Consider the following 20703-nt stretch of genomic DNA (forward strand, 5'->3'; position numbering starts at 1 on the left):
TAAATTTTAAAATTTTGAAAAAGCTTAATGAATGTTCTAATTACGGAAATATTATGATTTTTAATGGTTTATTTTTTAAAATGCTCAATTTTAAATTGTAAATTTTGGCATTTCAAAACAAAAAAAAATTAAATTTTGGAAAAGAGAAAAAATATTTTTTTCAAAATTAACAATTATAAATTTTTTAAAAAGTTAAACACTGACTTCGTCTTTTTCTAAAAATGTCTATTTTAAATTTTAAAATTTTGAAAAAGTTTAATGAATGTTCTAATTACGGTAAGATTATGATTTTTTAATGGTATCAACATTTATGGTGAATGAAATTAAAGAAAATATTTATGGAAAAACTTGAAATGTCAACATTTATTGATTAATTTATTGACTCATTGAATTTGACCAATGAAAATTAAACAATGTGGACCAATCAGACGATGCCATTTGAAAATTCATTGGCAACAACCAATAGAATGCAAACATGTGGAAATTATGTAGCAATGTGGCCCACTTTGGTGGATGAGCTTTATATATTATTAAGATGGACACCAACAACACTAGATATGAGATTTTCGTCAGACAGAGCGCTCGACAGTCTCAAACATGTGTCTGACGCTCAACTTCCTCCAAGCAAAGGTTTCCTTAACCGCCAGGGGCACCTGACGGTCTCTGAGATGCGTCTAGCGGCCACGAACTCTTCAAATTTGCTTTTCTTCACCCAAACTTCCATTTTATCCTCAGTCTTCGATCCTACAACACATTTTGAGATTAGAATCAAACTTTGTGCACATTCTAACTCATTTTCACATATTAATAAGTTTTAACCAAAAGGTGTTAGATTTGATCAAGATTTCTCGTGAATTCACAAGGATAAGTGCCTAAATTACTCATTGAAACTAGGTAAAATTGACACTTAATTATCACCGAGCTACCACCACCCTACAACACTGCCACCAATACAATAATCTTACTAACACCATCCACCACCACCACCCCCTACCACCACCGCCATCGTCATCGCCACCATCACCACCTACCGCCACGACCCACCCCCACCTCCCTCCACCCCCGACACCACTCATCATCATCACTGCCACCTCTACAACAACTAACACTCTCCATTACGTACCGCCACTGCCATCTTAACCACTCGCTAACATCATCCTCATTTTATTAATATTTATCATTATTCAATATTTCATTAGCAATAAACGAAATGATAAGTTGTACATTGTATGACCAAACATTGTATAATATTAAATTTTCATTAGACCTAATACTATCGGCCTAATACTATTAAATCTTATACTATCGAGCCTTATAATATATACCTTGTTACAAAACTTCACTTAATGAAACTAAAGATTTTACCAAATTAAACAAGAAACATTGCATTAAGCTGAAGTAAATATATTGAAAACTGAAGTTTTTTTTAAATCGAAAACTTAGTTTAACTGTTACCGGGAAACAAATGGGCCCTAAATACACGTTTATTTTCAGTTTATTATTCTAAATTCTAAATTGAAAATTTCAGTTTATTTGTTTTTAGAAAAACTGAACATTTTCTAATCACAACGCTATAAATTAATGGATTGCGATGGTTACTCTTCAATCTTCATCCTCTCAACATACAGCACAACTTAGACTTTCCAATGGCGTCAGAATGCAACACTATCCCTGTCATTCTATTCGTTCTTCTCTGCATGCTTCTCATGAAGGAGACTTCTGGTCTGTCAATGTTAATTTTTTTTTTGTTCTTTTGTCACAAATCCAAGAAATAAGTACAATAGTGTGCATTTTTCTATTCAATGTTGAGTGTATATATAACCATTCATAACACATTTGGTACATTGTTGTTTACTATATGTAGCAGGCTGCAGTTCTGCTTATGCATGCTCTGATGATGCTGGAATCGTGAAGGAGATTCAAAACAGAAAGGTTTGTCACACCAACATATAAGTATTATAAATTTATAATGTAGCGCATGAAGAGACAACATTGAAAAAAAGTTTATTTTATGCTACATTTGAATACTATATACTCTGTTTACTTGTGCAGATGCTTTTTGGTTTGAAGGCTAATCTGCAAGGGGAGAAGTCACTGAATTCGGAGCAGAGGTTGGTTCTTATCGGTCCAAACCCACTGCATCTATACATCCATAGCCCTGTGAGACATGAAAGTGAAACTTCTCTGAGGAAGGTTCCTACAGGCCCAAACCCTCTGCATGAACATAGAATTGGTAGCCTATTTAGCACTGAAATTGAAACCCCTTGAACAATTGCTGAAGAAACTTGCTTGTGTGCTCTTGGCCTAGTTAGTTTTATTTTTTATTTCCATTGTCAATATCGAATCAAGCTAGTTTAAGTGTTTAACTTAAGTACTTCATAGTTTTGGACTTTTGTAAGTCGCAACAAAAGTTTCTCTTTAGCATATGTTTGTATCATCTTCTCTCCAAAAACTAATCACATGAGATTCTCTCTAGAATTGATTCTGGCTTTAGTGATTTTCCAAACCTGTATCAAGTATATTTCATTTGTCATCATGTGTCAAAGAAATCAGTAATCACTTCAATTCAACCTATTATGTGAACCAAATCTGTTCAAGCTAAAGTAAATTTAAGTTACCAAAACTGGCCATGCAGTTGCAAATCCAACTCTTCAAAATTTGCAATCTTGTAATTTCTTTCAATATTTGGTATCACCTGCAAATCTTGATCCAAATATGGGGATATATATTGAATTAGGAGAAACAGAAAGAAATTTAAGTAAGTGTTATTTATCTTGGTATTTTTTTTCTTCATCTGCTTAAAGATAAATGAGTACTACAGCTCATTCAAGGATTGGACAGAAACCACAGTGACATGATGTATTTCCACCTCTATCACCTGAATACTGCAAAAAAATGTGTGAGTAGTGCAGATTTCCTTCTGTGTAATAAATAACTACCTGGAACTTCTATTCTAGAGTCTGCTCATATTGACGTTGGCCAGTGAGACATGACACTAAGTCACTAATGTCATTAGGGTGACGCAAACTGATTCATTTTCTTTTTCAAAAATAAGCAAATTTGACAAAGTGTTTCTCTGCACATATTAGCAAAAGTGGATCCTTTCAGGCTTTGTTTGGTTGGGAAAGAAAGTGAAAGGAAAGAAAGAGAGAGGAAAGAAAGAGGAGGGAAAGTGAGATGATTTTTTAAGCTGTTTGGTATGATATTGTGTGAAAGGAAAAGTGAGAGGAAAGAAAGAAAATATAATGGATAATTATTATTGTCCCCTTTACAACCATTTTAAATTATTACATATCACATTTAAATCTATATTAAATATTATACGATATACCGCTTAGTGCGCTGACCGTGGGACGATGGATTAATCTCACGGCAGTCGGCTGTGGAGATACTTGGTCAAAACTAAAAAGTAATTTATATATCACATTTAAAATTTTTAAACATGATTAAAACTTTAGAAGCAAAGATAAGTTAATGTAAATCGGATGAAAAAACATTATAAAAGAACTTTATCTATACAAAAGGTAACTTATGTGGAATAATAAAAATTGGTAGGGGTAATATTATCTTTTAAACAAAAATCATAGCTATTTCACCATTTTCACTTCAATTTGGACGGAAAGTTTTTCCTGGTTGTGCCGACAAAAAATAATTCTTTCCTTCCCTCTTTTCTCCATTACGAACAAGGGAAGGTGGATTGGTTATTGTGTTCTCCTTATACAATTAATCTTTCCTTCGCCTCTCCCTCAAACCAAACACAACCTTAAGGTAGCATTCAATAAATATTTTCTTTTATAAATTTTAAATGTTTATATTATTATCATTATTTACAAAGTAATCCTTCAAAAAGTTCCCAGCCCTTCTTCTCTTCTGCATCACCAAAATTTTGTTCTAAAGTAGAGGCGTCATAACCTGCATCGTTGTTTTCTTCGTTCACCAGCTATGATCTCTAGATGTCTCCCCCCTGTTGTCAATAAGCCTCGACAGCGTAACCAGAACCATATCGCACTTCATTTGTGAAACCATGATCTTCAAATATCGCTCTCTTTGTCTTCTCCATTTCACTTTGTCTACCCTTCCATTTCCCGATTTCATCTACATTTGTTGATGATGTGGTGGGTCTCGCCTTGATGGATCTGGCATGACGAAAAGGGAGGTGACTTGGTGGTTGAGCTCGATGATGGCGCAAATCTGAGTTTTCTTGACATCAAAGATCCCGATAACGTTCAAAGATTTAATCTTCTCTCATTCTCTTTCTCTACTCTTCAATTTCAAGATTTCATCTTCTTTCATTGATGATGCGGCAGGTCTCGACGTGGTGGCTCCGATACCACGAAAATGGAGGTGAATTGGTGGTTGAGATCGATGGGGGGCTTATCTAGGTTTGGTTCGCTGGTTTGGGTTTTGGCAACGGTAAAGGTGACTCAATTTGGACGATGCAAGGGATGTTGGCTTCGACGGTTACACGGTGGAGTTGGGCTAGTCCACGATGGAGGATGCAATGGCACAATTGGTGTTTCAGTGACATAATTAACTTAATGGCGGAGTTGGCGGGAAGAGGTCCACCATGGTGGTAATCGAAGGTGTGGAAGAGGTTATAGAGTGGGGGTTGTTCGCCAGGATGAAGTGGTTTTGCGGTCGTAGAGTGTGTGTTTCTAGGGATTTGCTAGGTTTTAATTAATCATCTTGGTACTTTAATTTCTATTATAATCCATGGTATGCCTCAAGAATCAATGTTTGGAGGTTCAAGATGGGTGGAGCATGGAGGAGGAGGATCCTGACATGAAAGGAAATTAGATGAATAAACTAAACGAAGTTAAGAACAATATGTTATTTATTCATTAAGTCCTTGAACTTCTTAAAATTGCAACAATATATTCCTGCGCCTTTTTCATCAAAATAGCAAAATTATAACTTAAATACCACATGACAATAATCTATTGATCCATGAAATGTAGGTATCACACCCAGAACAATTATTGGTACCACAAAATTCACCTATTTTTAATAATTTAATAATTTATTCACACATTCTGATTCCACTTACTATCCTCGAGAAATAAGATTTAAAAAGAGAAATTTAAAATATGATAGATAACGAGCACTAGTGTTTGTGGGACGAGTTAGGATGAATTATGCTTGTCTTTCACCATGTCATAAATAATGATCGGGTGAGTTTATAAATCTGAATTTGTCCCTACACTCAAGAAACCCAATTAGGTTCATATTTAGTGGACATGGCCAAAACAAGTTAATGGACAAAGCTAGATCATGTATATCGCTAAATCTATATATGAGTTTTAGCTCCTCAATCAAGAAATATGTTTGATACAAAGGCTATCTCTTTCAGAAAACCTATGCTAGGGTTTGTTGTATAGCATGCGCCACCACTCCTCTTGGGGGATTCTTCCCATGGGGTTTCCATTCCTCTATTAGGGAGGCTATTCTCCTAGTTGTTTAGGTGTTTTCCCCACAAAAGGTGGGTTAATACCATAATATATAGGTGGTTTTATTATCCTAACAAGTGGGGTTTTTGGTGTGTTTTATTTCTCCTTTTCGCTTCCAACCTCCACTCCCGTCCCCGCAACTTCCTCAATTTTGCCTCCCTCCTCCATCTACGACCATCGCTCCTCGACGACTCTCTGCTCCTCCGCCTCCTCCTGATGTTGCAGAGTCCACTAGATCCTGCCACTACCACATGCATTCCCCGTCGCCTTCGTCTGCCTTGTTGTTGCACTCCTTTGACCTTGGGATGGTTGCGCCGTCGTCTTTGCCTGCCTTCATTTTCGTCCCTGCCGTTATGACCTTCCCTCACAACCTCTGTTATTTTACTTGATAATTTTCATTAAAAATATATGAATCAATATCAATATCAATCAATCAATCAATCAATATCAATATCAATATCAATATCAATATCAATATATATTAGAAAAGAACAACTTCTAGCATGACGTGTCGCTCTCACAGGCCAAGTTAGTGACGTGTCGTTCTCACGTTAATTCTCATAAAAAAAATTCCACGTGTCATTCTCAAGTTAATTCTCATAAAAAAATAAATTTTTAAATTTTAGATTTGATTAGGATTTAGGTTGTTTATTTCTTGATTTTATCTTAATTTAATTTTAGAGTATTAATTAATTTTTATGGTATTTTTATTGAATTTTCGGATTTTTAATTAATTCAGGATTTTATGAACTTTTATTGTGATTTGCCAGATTTTGATAGTTTTTATCTATATTTATTTAGTACATTTTTACATTTTAGATTTGATTAGGATTTAGGTTGTTTATTTCATGATTTTATCTTAATTTATCTTATTATTTATTTTTAGAGTATTAATTAATTTTTATGGTATTTTTATTGAATTTTCAGATTTTTAATTAATCCAGAATTTTATGAGTTTTTATTGTGATTTGCTAGATTTTTATCGATCTTGACCTATTTTGATTTCAAATCAATTCATCCAAAAAATTTATTATATTTTTTTATCTCACGTGGCCTGATAATATCATTAAGAGTTGATGTTTATAATAAAATAAACAATCTTTGAAAGATAGAATACCAGAAACATGAAAATCACGTTGGGTCATAATAACTTTATAATTGGATGTTTATAATAAAATAAACAAGAAGAAAAAAATTGATACAGATTGGTGGGAAACATTAATAATTATATAAATAGAAAATTGAAAAGGAGCTACCAAATAAAACGTCAAATTTTTTTGAAACCAAACAAAACGTCATATTGTTAAATTAGATTTGTTAAATTATTATATTAGATTAAATTAGAGCATATAATGTACCTAAAATTTATTTCCATAACAAATCTTGAAACCGATTTTTTAAAGGTAATTTTAAATCTAAGAAAATTTTTCATAAAATATTAAAATTACCCTAATTATATAATATTTATGTAGATTAAATAAAAAAACTAAAAGTTCAATAAAAATATTATAAAAATTAATTAATAAAAACTACCAAATCACAATAAAAACTTATAAAATCCTTAATCAAATAAAAATCTGAAAATTCAATAAAAATAACATAAAATTTAATTCAATTAATACTCTAAAAATAAACTTTTTCTACACCTAAAATTTATTTCCATAACACATCTTGAAACCGATTTTTCAAAGGTAATTTTAAATCTGAGAAACTTTTTCATAAAATATTAAAATTTTAAAAGATTTGTCTTAATTATCTAAGATTTACGTAGATTAAATAAAAAACTAAAAATTCAATAAAAATACTATAAAAAATAATTAATAAAAACTACCAAATCACAATAAAAACTTATAAAATCCTTAATTAAATAAAAATCCGAAAATTCAATAAAAATAACATAAAATTTAATTTAATTAATACTCTAAAAATAAACTTTTTCTACACCTAAAATTTATTTCCATAACACATCTTGAAACCGATTTTTCAAAGGTAATTTTATATTTGAGAAATTTTTTCATAAAATATTAAAATTTTAAAAGATTTGTCTTAATTATCTAAGATTTACCTAGATTACTCCTTACTAATACTGCATCAGCCATCTCCTCCCCTATATGTCTCTACTGTGAACCGGTTGGCATGGAGGAAAAATGAGGAAGATTACTCAAGTATGCAACTTGCTTCATGTGGTGTTGATAATTGTATAAGTTGATAATTGTGTAAGTGTTTGACATAAATGTTGTTGAGTAATTAGATTATTTTCCTCATCCTCTTTTGATATATTTGTTAGAATGATTTTCATCATCCAAGTCTATTTTATTCTCTAAATCTGATTCTTATATGCTCTTTTGTTTTCTCTTTTGTAGGTCTCAAGTCGCCCAAGGTTCTCCATGCTTCTATGATGAATTATGGTTATACTATTTGAACGTGATAGCACAAATTATGGTTCCTTTTTTTTTGTTAATTTTATGTTTCTATTAAATGTTGAGTCAATAATTTATGTATTGAAATTTTCATTTGATCAATATTTCAAGCCCTAATAAAGCTTATACTATTTGAATGTCCGATTCAACAACTAAGCTAAATCGTACCCATGACGAGTAGTATTTGATGGATTTTTGAAGAGGGTCGACTTTTGAAGCTGGAGATATTGTTTTAATCATGTGAGTCTCTTTTCTGTTAATCTATTTTATTTAATTTTATGTGAAATTTAAATTTTTATTTGATTTATGTACTCTATGTTTCTCACTTGAGTTGCCTGTTATTGAGATTTTTGGATTTGATGAGGGATAAGAAAACTTCCTCATCTATAAGTGATTTTGTAGTTTATTTTCTTATTAGGTTTGAATTACTTCAGTGAATTTTTCATCATGTATTTTTTTTGAGTTGGACCCCAATTAATTGGATTCATCTTACATCTTGAGATCAGGTATTTTTAGCCATGTCCATGATACTATTGTTGCAACTGCCCTAATCTGTACTTCCCATGAATTATTCTCGCAACAATATTCTATTCTGAGAGCTTCAATTATAGTTTGTGAGTATGTAGGCAAGGTAAGTCTTTATACTTATGATTTAAAGCAAATGTTTTGATTCTTTATTTGTATGTAAAGATACCAATTTTCCATGCCAACCTGAAAATATTTGAGGATGAATTATCATTGTTAGTAATGATGTAATATCAGTTTCAAATTATGCACTACATGTTACCCCGGTTCCCTACAAATGTTACTTGGTGGATCTGTCACAACTTGACTTTCTTCACATTTCTGATTGAATGGTGATTTGTCTCTCTCCTGATTGCAGAGCATTGATTTCTTATCTCTTTTCTACAGAAAAAAATATGGACATTTATTGTGACATTGTGTGACAAGTGTTCGTTATGATGGTGTTACATTTGGTCACCCAGTTTGAATCAAATATTCACATTCAATGTATGCTTACAAAACACTAGAATTGAGTGTCATAGGTAAAATTCAATGTATTCGATCTGAATGTTATTATTGGTTAATTGGATGTTCGTTAGTTAATTCAATGTATGCTTACAAAACACTATAATTGAGTGTCTAAATTTATGCTCTTTAAATATCTGCATCTTTATTATGATTGTTCTTACATTCTTAGTATCTTAAAATTATTATAGTTTAAAATATTGATCGATGTATCAAACACAATAGACAAATTTCCCGTGCAACGCGCGGGTAAAAAACACTAGTATAGTAAATTCAAATGTTAAATCATGTGATATTAACATAACGATAATGTAAACCAAAGTTTCGTAGAATAATACCATATAAGTACTTATATTGACATTATATTTTAAACTTTGTAAAATATTAAATATCAACTTTATTTATTAAAAAAATTAATTTTCCCCTGCAATTTTTGTGGTATAGGAATGCTCATTTTTTAGTAAGTTCAAATTCATGTTCCTGTGTTTCAAGCTTCAATCATTATGATAATGTTTATTATGAGAAAAACACAAAGACATTAACGGTGTGTTTGGTGGAGTGTAACTTGAGAAGAGAGAAGTACCCTAGAGAGAGTTTAGCAAGAGATAGATAATCTCCTTCTTTTTGGTTTGCACCTACCCACAAGAGAGAGAGATGGCAGGTGGTGGGGCCATCGGCTTTTTGCCCTCTCTTCAAATTGAAGAGAGATAAAGCCACACAAGTTTATTTTTTCCTTTTCCCTTTAGTACCCTTTTTTGTGCAGATGTATATTTGCAACTAATTTTTTTTATTGGATGCAAATGTCTTTTTATAAAAATATAACTTTTTATCTCATTCTTTCTCTTCTATCTCTCTTCTCTTTCTACCATACCAAACAACCTATCAAATCTACTCTATTTCTCTCTACTCAACTTCTCTCTTCTCTACCAAACATAGTGTAAAGAAAGGAAGAGTTCACCATAATTCTTGCTTAGGCCTCGACACCACTTTGGAAACCTTGAACTTATCAGAATAGCATGGCTTTGAAATTCTTACTATTGTGAAATTCTCCAACCAATAACCCCTATTTATAACTCCAAGGGTCCAAAGTTTTGGGTTAAAAATATTAATGCAGTCCTAAAATTCTCCGTATAACAATGAAATAGTTAATACACTAGAAATTAAACCCGTGCGTTGCACGGGTTTATTTTTAAGTTATGTGTCTATTATTTGTAAAAATAATTTATGTAATATGAAAAATTATTGAATAGTAGATATTTAAGAATATGATAAACATATATAATGTAATTACATTAATGAAGCTCAATCAAAAATTTATTGAATATTTTTTCTATAAACATTTGGTACCGATCACCCTTTGGATATACCGACAGATTCGAGATTTAGTCACAATTAAGACTCTTCATCCCTCCCCTAGAGTGTACTGTGTGGGGATCGAACCTGAGGGCTCTTCACACACACTTAGCCTGCGTTGCCAACTGAGCTACCCCTCTTAGGTTAATTTTTTAGTATATTAAAGCACATATTTTATATTTTATGTTTCTTTAATAAAAATTATTTTCAACTTATTTAGTGATTATATGTTTAAATAGTAATGCACTCTCAATATTAAGTAAAATGATGAAATATATAATTAGAACTGAATAATTCAGCCAATGTTTGTGTAACATCATATATAAAAGTAAAAAGACTTTTATAAAGTGGTATTTACCTCTTGCTTTCATGTTTTGGCAATGAAAGTAGTGTTTTCAGTTGAAACTTTATGGGAAGTGTGCTATGGAAAGTTTAATGTCAAAATATATTCTTAGTGACACATATAAAAATTATACTATTTATTTCATAATGAGTATTTAATTAGTTAATATGCAGTTTGTAAGAGCACATATTTTTTAACTTAACTATGAATTAAAATAATAATTTATCTTATTCAATTTTTTTTATAGTTTTATAGAAAGTAAAAAATTATAAAACCTCATAAGACAATTTGAAATAAAAAGTCGTTCAACCTAATGAATGTCTATTACAATGGTTAAAATTAACTCTTTGGATCCCTGAGATTCCGTCCTTAAGGAATGTACTTTATGATAGAACATGATTTCCTCATTAGAGGATACATGTGGTTAACACAAATAAATTATAAGAAATTCTTAAACCTGTGTACCATAATAATGTGCAAAAGCGCAAGTTGGTTAAGAATGATTGTTATTTTTTATCAATGAAGAAATATTGTAGCCATATCAAATATAATTTCTTTAGAAAGTTTATTAAATACTTCATTGCATACTACATTTTTAGTCTATTGTAGATGAGTGCAACAATGATAAACCTCATAGGAGGTTATAAACTTATATTAAATATTATTAGAAAAAATATTTTAAAACAAAATTATAACTATCGACCAAAAATTTTAAAATCAAACTATTTTGACAAATAAATTTAATTAAATTATTCTATTATTTTTTATAACTAACATGACATGCATAACATATTTAATATATATCTCCTAATTTAAATAACTTAGTTTTTAATATATTTGTTTTATTTATCATCATATGTGTAGTTAAATAGAAAAATTACTCTATGAAAATTTTAACTATCAATAATTATTTAATAAAAAATATTTATTAATTTTAAATATATTTTATCTAAATTAATTAATTGTAAATACTATTTATAATTAATTAATTTTAATTCTTAATATTTTTCAACTCAAGCTATTTTTTAAAAATTACAACTATCATTATTTAATATAGGTATTTTTGTGAATATTAAATGTCGGTAGTTGAATAGCTTTTGATAATACAATTTTTTTTTCTTTAGTTTTTAACCTTATTATTTAATATATTTATTACAAAGATAATTTGTTATTACTTAATGCATTATAATACATGCAATCTTTACTAATGTATTTAATGTAATGGTTTAAGTGTGCTTTACTTATATATATAGATGGGGTTCTTACGGGCTAAGTCATGAATGAGTGGACTTCTGTTTTCTGTCAAAAAAAAAAAATGAATGAGTGGACTTCTGAATTTAGCTTGTTCATAATGCTCTTATGGTTTCTTTGACAAAATGACCCAGGATGATACATAATAAGATAAAAACAGTTTCGTGTAATGATTAGAAACATTGATATGTGCTAACAAAAGGTAAAAAGCCACATATATATATATATATATATATATAAAGTTGCGAAACATCCTCTCTCAACATGGATACAATAACAAAGTCACCAGAATGATAACAAAAACTCAACCCTTGTAAGAAAAGCTTCCTAATGACCTCGAAAAGCCCCACAGTCAAGCAAAAGGGCCAAAACCCTAGCGTCTACACAACGGTAAGAATTTTTAGCAATGCTACTTTGATTAGTTCAAGGTTTCTAAAGTGGTACCGGCCACATGAGAAGGAATTTTGGTGAGCTCTTCCTTTTTTTAATGCCTTCATGTTTTTTATCCTAGTAAACATTTGCATCAAGATTGAAGCTTGAAAGAGAGGAATGTGCATTTGAATGGACTCAAAAACTATATTTCTATACTATGTATATAACAAATTTGATTTTTTCGTTGTACGACTTATGAATTTCAAACACAACAACTGTGTTGTACGGTTTTCCTTGCCCACTCGTTTTTTTTTTGCTATTTAGAAGAGTGATGTAGATTTTTCTAAGTTGGATTTATTTTGATCGTTTATCCAGATACAATGGTTATTGTCAAGTGCTCTCACCTCTTAATAAAATATTCATCTCACGTGATATACCCTCAAAATAACGTGGAAAAAGCTTCTTGAAGTCATAACAAGTGCCAAATTTACCTAGATTCACATATTAGAATTAACACTTAATTTTTCTAAACATGTGAATTATCATTAAATATCCATATTTTCATAATATTTAAGTTTTAGTAGTATTTAGTCTTGAATATAGTTTTCATTGTAGTAAATCTTTGGTTATTGTTGTAGGGGTGAAGATCCAAAGAAAAATTCAAGATTTGGTAGGAAAGTGAATGTTTTAAAGGTTTTTTTTGTCACTAATCGGCCATTAGGAGGCGCTGAGCGGCTCTAGCGGTGCAGGAAACCCTCCCTTGAGGGAAACAGGGTGCTGAGCACCAAGAAAAAGGTGTTGAGCGCCTTGTGCTGTAAATTTTCTGTAAAAACAAAATTTTCATAAGATCTCTGAGGTTAACTTAAACCCATCACTCGGGGAAAGAGAGAAAATGAAGAAAAGCATTAAGGAAGGTCTAGGAGGATATAGAGAAGGCTTTTGAGCTAGATTCATCATTGGTGTCACATATTCGGTTTTTCATTGTTCTTCTTCTCTTTTATGATTTCAGAGTCATCCATGGAAAAAGATAGCTAATTTCTCATTTGTTGGGATTAGAACTAGTATTTTTGATGATCATGTAATATATTTGACTTTCTTTCATACAAAATTCTTGTTTCTATGTTAAAAAATCAATGTTTTTCTCTTACGCTTCATATTATATCTTAGGTTGATCTGTAGGGTATTTTGATGGATTCAAACTTGTGTAGGGAACTCAGACGTTGTTGAGTCTGATTTAGTGTTAATCATATGTTTCTTTGCCATGTTTCAATTATTTTAACTTTTCCTTAATGCTTGTTTTAGATTGGTCATGTATAACATGAACTTAGATGAGCGGTGGGAGCTAGCTATTTAAATCTGAACTTGGTAATAAAATCTAATGATTCTAAGGTCAAGGGATAAAGTTGCATCGTTAGTTTATTCAAACGTATATGCTTAATGCTACTCATTGTTGTTAATTGATCAAGGGATTGAGGGTTAATATAACAACGTGATTACCTCTTTCGGTGGGGGACTGGGTAGTAAGATAAGAAATGGTGGGAGGAATCAATTTCATAGAACAATTTTTGTATGTGAGTCAATAGAACATAGAGGTCAAACAACGAAATTCTAATCCTAGCAAAATTGTCTACCTTGGTGAATCCAAGCCTTTTATCAGCTGCTTTCTTTATATTTCCATGTATAGAATAACAACCAATCTCTTGTAGAAACTATCATTTAGGTTTGTTAAATATTGAATGACATATATATCACACTTCTTACAGGACGACAAAACCGGTATCAACTTACTATGATGAATCTTAAGAGTTTAGTTCCAAACCATTAAAAAAACCTTTATCAAGTCACAGGAATAAAAAGACAAGTCATGTTTGGCTATCCAACCCTTAACTCACTCACCCAATGTAAACTTTAATGTTACAACCTTTATTTTCCTTTTCTATAAGCCCATTATTATTGTTTCTAATCAATAGGCCAATATGTTTTTGTCTTGTTTAGAATCGTCCTGGGCCCTTTTGTCACAGAAACCGTAAGAGCGTTAAGAACAAGCCAAAGCTAGAAGTCGATTCATTTATGACTTATCCTGTAAGGATCAACTAACTATTTTCAATGTGATACGCTGAATGTCAGAGCTGCATTAATATTTTAAACTTCTCACTCTGGACCCTTGGAGTAATTAATAGGGTTGACTGATGAGAAAATTTCACAACAGAAACTTGAAAGCTACTCTCTCCGTCCCTAATTATAAGCTAACATTGAGACTTTTTTTGTGTCACTAAATATAAGCTAACCTTGCAAAAGTTAATATTTCTTTCCATATTCACCCTTGCATTTATTGGTAGTGGAGCACCACCATTAGTAGTACAATGATGAAAAAATGTTATCATAAATAGGGGTAAACATAGAAAGTTGTACATTTTTTTTGAAAACCAATGCATCAATTAAGGCTTTCTTAATAAGTGTGATTTTTACAACTTTAGCTTATAATTAGGGACGGAGGGAGTATTACACTTGATAATTTTCATTAAAAAATATGAATATGGTAAATTAAAATGTTAAATCATGTGATATTAACATAATGATAATGTAAACCAAAGTTTCGTAGAATAATACCATATAAGTACTTATATTGACATTATATTTTAAACTTTGTAAAATATTACATATCAACTTTATTTATTAAAGAATTTTATTTTCCCCTGCAATTTTTGTGCTGTAGATTCGTTGATGCAATAGCGATTTTTTTTTGACTTATTGCATACATTTAATCCACGATTGAGTTACTTGAAGTCACTAAAAAAAATGACATATTTGGCTATCCGACCTTGAACTCACTCGCTCAGTATCTTAGTAAATCGTACAATGTTTTGCTTTTTCATTTTTTGTTAGCCTAGTTTCAATCTTTCTAATCTATTTGCTAATATGATTTTGTCTTGCTCTGAATCATCCGGTGCTATTTTGCTAAAGAAACTATTAGAGAATTTAGAGAATTAAGAACAAGCAAATGTTTGAAGTTTACTCATTCATGGCTTAGCCTATAAGAACACTATGTATTAGTTATTCTCATTGTGATATGCAGAAATATGAGGTTTAAAATATTAATGCAACCCTGAAATTCTGCGTATCACAATGAAATAAATAATACATGGGGTTCTTACCAACTAAGCCATGAATGAGTGAACTTCTGTATTTTGCTTGTTTTTAATGCTCTTACCGTTTTTTGCTCAAATGGACAGAGATGATTCAGATCAAGACAAAAACATATTGGTACGTGTTGCGATAAGAAACATTGATATTGGGCTAACAAAAACAAAGAAGGAAAAGAAAAGCATTGTAACATTTACTACGACACTGAGTGAGTAAGTTTAAGGATTGATAGCCAAACATGTCCCTATATTTTTTTCAATGACTTCAACTAATTGACGAGTAGATTAAATATAAGCAATAAGCAAAAAAAAAAGTAAGTGTATATTGCACTCTCGAATCTTCACCACAAAAACTGCAGGGGCCAATTTAAAATTTCAGTTAAATAAAATTAATATGTAATATTATATAAAGTTTAAAGTGTAATGTCAAAATAAACACTTATATTGTATTCTTTACAGATATTTGGTATACATTATCATTATGTTAATATCACATATATAGTTTATCTTTTTTTTTAGAAAACATAAATTTATTAATATAAAAATAACTACATGAGAACATCCCTCTAATTGAGTTTATCAATTTACTAAATTCATATATATATATATATATATATATTTAATAAAAATTATTAATTGAAATAGTTTTTTTTTCTAAAGCAAAATTTATTGAATGTGAAAAACTACATGAATTGAAATAGCTTTTTTCGAGTTATTTTGTGAAACTCTCCTGTCAGTAACCTCTATTAATAACTCCAAAAGTTCAAAGGGCGGTGTTTTAAATATTAATGCAACCTTGAAGTTTTGTGTATCATAATGAAAATATTTAATACATGAGGTTCTTACATGCAAAGCAATGAATGAATGAACCTATGACTTTTGGTTGTTTTTAATTTTCTTACGGTTTCTTTTACAAAATGACACATGAAGATTCACAACAAGACAAAAACGAATTGGCCTATTGATTATAAGCATTGACATTGGGCTTATAAAAGAAAAAAAAGATTGTAACATTCAAAGTGATTGAGTTCAAGGCTTTACCGTCAAACATGCCCCTGTCTTTTTTCCAGTGACTTCGAGTAGGGCCGGTTAAAGGGTAAAACTACCTAAGCAAATTTTTATTTTTCTTATCAAGTAAAAAAGACCCCTAATTTTTTTTACTAAGTAAAAAGAGGCCTCAAAAACCCAAACCTAAGACAAAAAAAAAACCCATAAAAAGGCCTCATTTTAAAGTTTGTTTTAGGTCTCATTTAGTGTTGGGTGGGCCCTGACTTCAAGTGTCACTTTTCGACTTAGTTTGTTGCCATATCAGGTGAGATGAGTCTTTTATTATGAGGAGTGAGAGCACTCAATAATAATCATTTAATCCGAATAAACGGTAATATAAATCCCACTTTAAAAAATCCACATCACTCTCATAATAGCAAGGAAAATTAGTGGGCAAGGTAAGTCACATAGCACAATTGTTGTGTCACTTTTCTCACCTCACTTTTCATGAAAACTTGAGAGAGAAGACATTAGTTTAAATTATTCATTTATGCTACACAATAAATATTGCATTGAATACATTAAGTAATAAACCAGTATATATATATATATATATGTGTGTGTAAATGAGGCTTTAATTTTTACATTGAATACATTAACTAATAAAAAAATTCATTTATATTAAACACATTAAATAAAAAAATAAAAAACTACATCCCCTTTATTATCATTATATTAATTACTAATTGTTAAAATTTTTGAATTCCCATATTTAAAAATAAATTTTAATATAATTGTTAATTATAATTTGAGGTTATTTTTTAATAATAATAAAAATATTAATTGAAATTTACTACTTTTACATTAATAACAGTATTAGATAGTAAAAATAATTTTTATAATTATAACTAATTGTAAAACTTTTCAATTTCTTATATACTAATATTAAAATTATTATTTAAATTTTAATTGTAATTATGAGTCATAAGTTGAGGAATTTAAAAAAAAAAAGCCAATAAAATTTATTACTATTTTTTATGTGAACCATATAATCAACAGCTATATTCATCACTAAATCCATGTGAACCATATAATTAAACACAAATACACAATAATTAAAATGAGTGGGAGTCCTATTGCGTTGAACTTTTTCATGTCACAGAAAAAAAAAATCACCTTTTATCTTGCAAAAAATTTCAGTTACCTCATTTTCTCTAGCATGCATCCGTTAAAATTGTCTCAAACCCTTCTTCCTCTTTTTCAGATCACCCCCTTTCAGATCTCCTCCTCCGTTGACCCCTTAGCTTCGCCAGTTTCAGATGTAACCCTTTCATATCTATTAATTATCTTGGAAGTTGGAACGAATATCTGCAGATCAAAACAAAATCGAGAGAGAATTAGAGGCGGGTATTCGCGAGGAGAAGATAATGATCGAGAGAGAATAAAGAGAAGGATAAATACAACCCAACACTGGATCTAGAAGAAGATAGACTTGTACCATATCATTAAATAAAATATTAAAAATGAGTGGGCATCTTATTACTTTGCACTTATTCATGTTACAGGAAAAAAATCACCTATTCATCTTGCAAATATTTCATTTACCTCATTTTCTCTAGCATGCATTTGTTGAAATTGTCTCAAACCCTTCTCCCTCTTTTTCAGATCTTCCTTTTCAGATCTCTTCCTCTGTTGAATCCTTAGCTTCGGCGGTTTCAGATATGTTCATCATTTTGGAAATTAGAACGTAGATCTGCAAATCAACACAAAATTGAGGGAGATTGAGAAATGGGTATTCGCGAGGAGAAGATGAAGATTAAGAGAGAATAGAAAGAATGATAAGGTCAACCCCGCACCAAGTCTAAAAGAAGATAGACCTGAATCATATCATTAAATACAATAATAAAGATGAGTGGGCATCCTCTTGTATTGCATTTATTCATGATACGGGAAAAAAAAATCACTTATTCATCTTGCAAAAATTCCAGTCACCATATTTTCTCTAGCATGCATCGGTTGAAATTATCCCAAATCCTTCTTCTTCTTTTTCAGATCTCTTCCTTCGTTGACCCCTCAGTTTCATTGGTTTGAGATCTCACCCTTTCATATCTGTTCATCATCTTGGAAGTTGGAGTGTAGATCTACAAATCAAAACAAAATCGAGAGAGAATGAGAAGAAGGTTATCGCGAAGAGAAGATGAACATCAAAAGAGAAGGATAAATCCAAACCCGCACCAGATCTAGAAGAAGATATACTTGAACCATATCATAAAATACAACAGTAAAAATGAGTGGGAATCCTTTAGCGTTGCACTTATTCATGTTACAAGAAAAAAATTCACCTATTCGTCTTATAAAAAATTGAGTGGTCTCATTTTCTCTAACATGCATTAGTTGAAATTGTCTCAAACCCTTCTCCCCCTTTTTCAGATCTCCCCATTTCAGATATCCTCCTCCTTTGACTCCTAAGCTTCGACAGTTTCAGATCTCCCCCTTTTAGATTTGTTCATCATTTTTGAAGTTGGAACGCATATCTGCATATAAAAACAAAATCGAGAGAAAATGAGAAGTGGGTATTCACAAGGAGAAGATGAAGATCGAGATAGAATAGAGAGGAGGATAAATCCAACCCTGCACCAGGTCTAGAAGAAGATATACTTGAACCATATCATAAAATACAACAATAAAAATGAGTGGGCTTCCTATAGCATTGCACATATTCATGTTACAGGAAAAAAAAATCCACCTATTCATTTTGCAAAAATTTGAGTAATCTCATTTTCTCTAGCATGCATTAGTTGAAATTGCCTCAAACCCTTCTCCATTTTTTCAGATCTCCCCCTTTTAGATCTCCTCCTCTGTTGAACCCTTAGCTTCAGCGGTTTCAGATCTCACCCTTTCAGATCTGTTCATCATCTTGGAAATTGGAACGTAGATCTGCATATCAAAACAAAATTGAAGGAGATTGAGAAATGAGTATTCACGAGGAGAAGATGCAGATCAAGAGAGAATGGAAAGGAGGATAAATCCAACCCTACACTAGATCTAGAAGTAGATGAAGATTGAGAAGATGAAGATGAAGATCGAGAAACAAATCAAGACCCGAAACTAGATCGAGAAGAAGAAGATGGAGATCAAGACCCAATTCAAGGCTCGCAAACGTTGTTGTGGGTGGGGGTTACTCTGGGGGTGAGGTTTTGTTTGCGGAGAGGGAGTTGGTTGCGGTGGTGGGGGATGCAGCCGTTGGTGAATTTGGTGGGTGTTGCGGTGGGTGGCGGATCTGGGTTTATTGTTGGGTAGAATGAAGATGATGATGATTAGCATGCTAAAGAGGATGATGAATAAGATGTTGAAGATCATGGGTGGAGATGTTGAAGATGATGATGAAGATGGTCAACATCTTCCTCATTCATGTGTCTAGATATTTATACTTAATTTTCCAATGTTCTGAAAATCGGACTGGACCGGTCGGTTCGACCGGAAACCGGGCACAACTCTGGTCCAAAACACTGCAAGAACCGAATAAATACAAAACCGGAGTTGGACCGCTGAAATCGGTTCTGAACCGGCCAAACCGATCAAAACCGCGGGTTGGCCAGTTTTCCTCGGTTATGTAGAACAGGCCAAAATGACGTCGTTTTTGGTTAAAATTTGCACAACCTAGTAACAAAACCTGTAGGATGACATCGTTTTGATCATTTTGAAAAAACAAACTAAAAAATAGAAAGAGGGAAACATAAGCAGAACGAGAACAACAGACTCCTGATCATTAACTTTGGACAGTAACATATCAATGTGTTTTGTTGATTTTGGTGATTATGGAGGAGGAAGGTTGCTGCGTGAATAAAAGAAAAAGAGGAGGCTGCCATGCTAATGAGAAAGAGGGAGGTTGCATGAAACATAAAAACCCTAAGTGCAATTAAGTGGGTAAAAATGGGCTTGTGTTTTTCGTGGGCCTTGAAATTGTTATATGATGGTAAAGACTTTCATGCAATTTGGTTTATTACAATTTACAACTTTGATCTGATAACCATTTCTCGACAAAAAAAAATCTGATAACCATTGAAAAAAAAACTTTGATCTGGTAACAAAACAAACCTTGTATAGAGTTTGGATAATAAAAACTACTACAAGTATGTCATTGGGCCTCTTAAATAGTAAAAAAGTAAAAGGATACTATTTATCACCAAATAAAAACATATGATCATTACATATATTATTCATAAATAAATAATAATATATTATATGATTTTTAAAAATATTAATTAACCACTACCGGTTCGACCTCGATTCAACCCCAATTCAACCTTTAAACCTTGAACCAGTGCCTCGACCGGTCCGGTTTTTAGAACAATGTA

General features: G+C 31.4%; 1 long non-coding RNA gene across 3 annotated transcripts; it reads right to left on the bottom strand.

The window, feature by feature from the left end:
- Positions 1 to 1820: 1820 nt before the first annotated feature.
- Positions 1821 to 20211, bottom strand: LOC130749305 (uncharacterized). 3 transcript variants are annotated; one of them, XR_009022887.1, is made up of 8 exons: positions 19384 to 20211; positions 19092 to 19282; positions 18688 to 18879; positions 18338 to 18486; positions 17951 to 18098; positions 17550 to 17713; positions 2619 to 4777; positions 1821 to 2507 (listed from the first exon to the last, which is right to left on the bottom strand). It is a non-coding gene; the product is annotated as an uncharacterized LOC130749305 (long non-coding RNA). The 3 variants fall into 3 exon arrangements; XR_009022889.1 differs by having other exon boundaries at positions 18202 to 18486; XR_009022888.1 differs by having other exon boundaries at positions 19379 to 20211.
- Between the last annotated feature and the right edge of the window lie 492 nt (positions 20212 to 20703).

This window comes from Lotus japonicus, chromosome 3, assembly GCF_012489685.1.
Source record: "Lotus japonicus ecotype B-129 chromosome 3, LjGifu_v1.2".
Lineage (NCBI taxonomy): Eukaryota > Viridiplantae > Streptophyta > Magnoliopsida > Fabales > Fabaceae > Lotus > Lotus japonicus.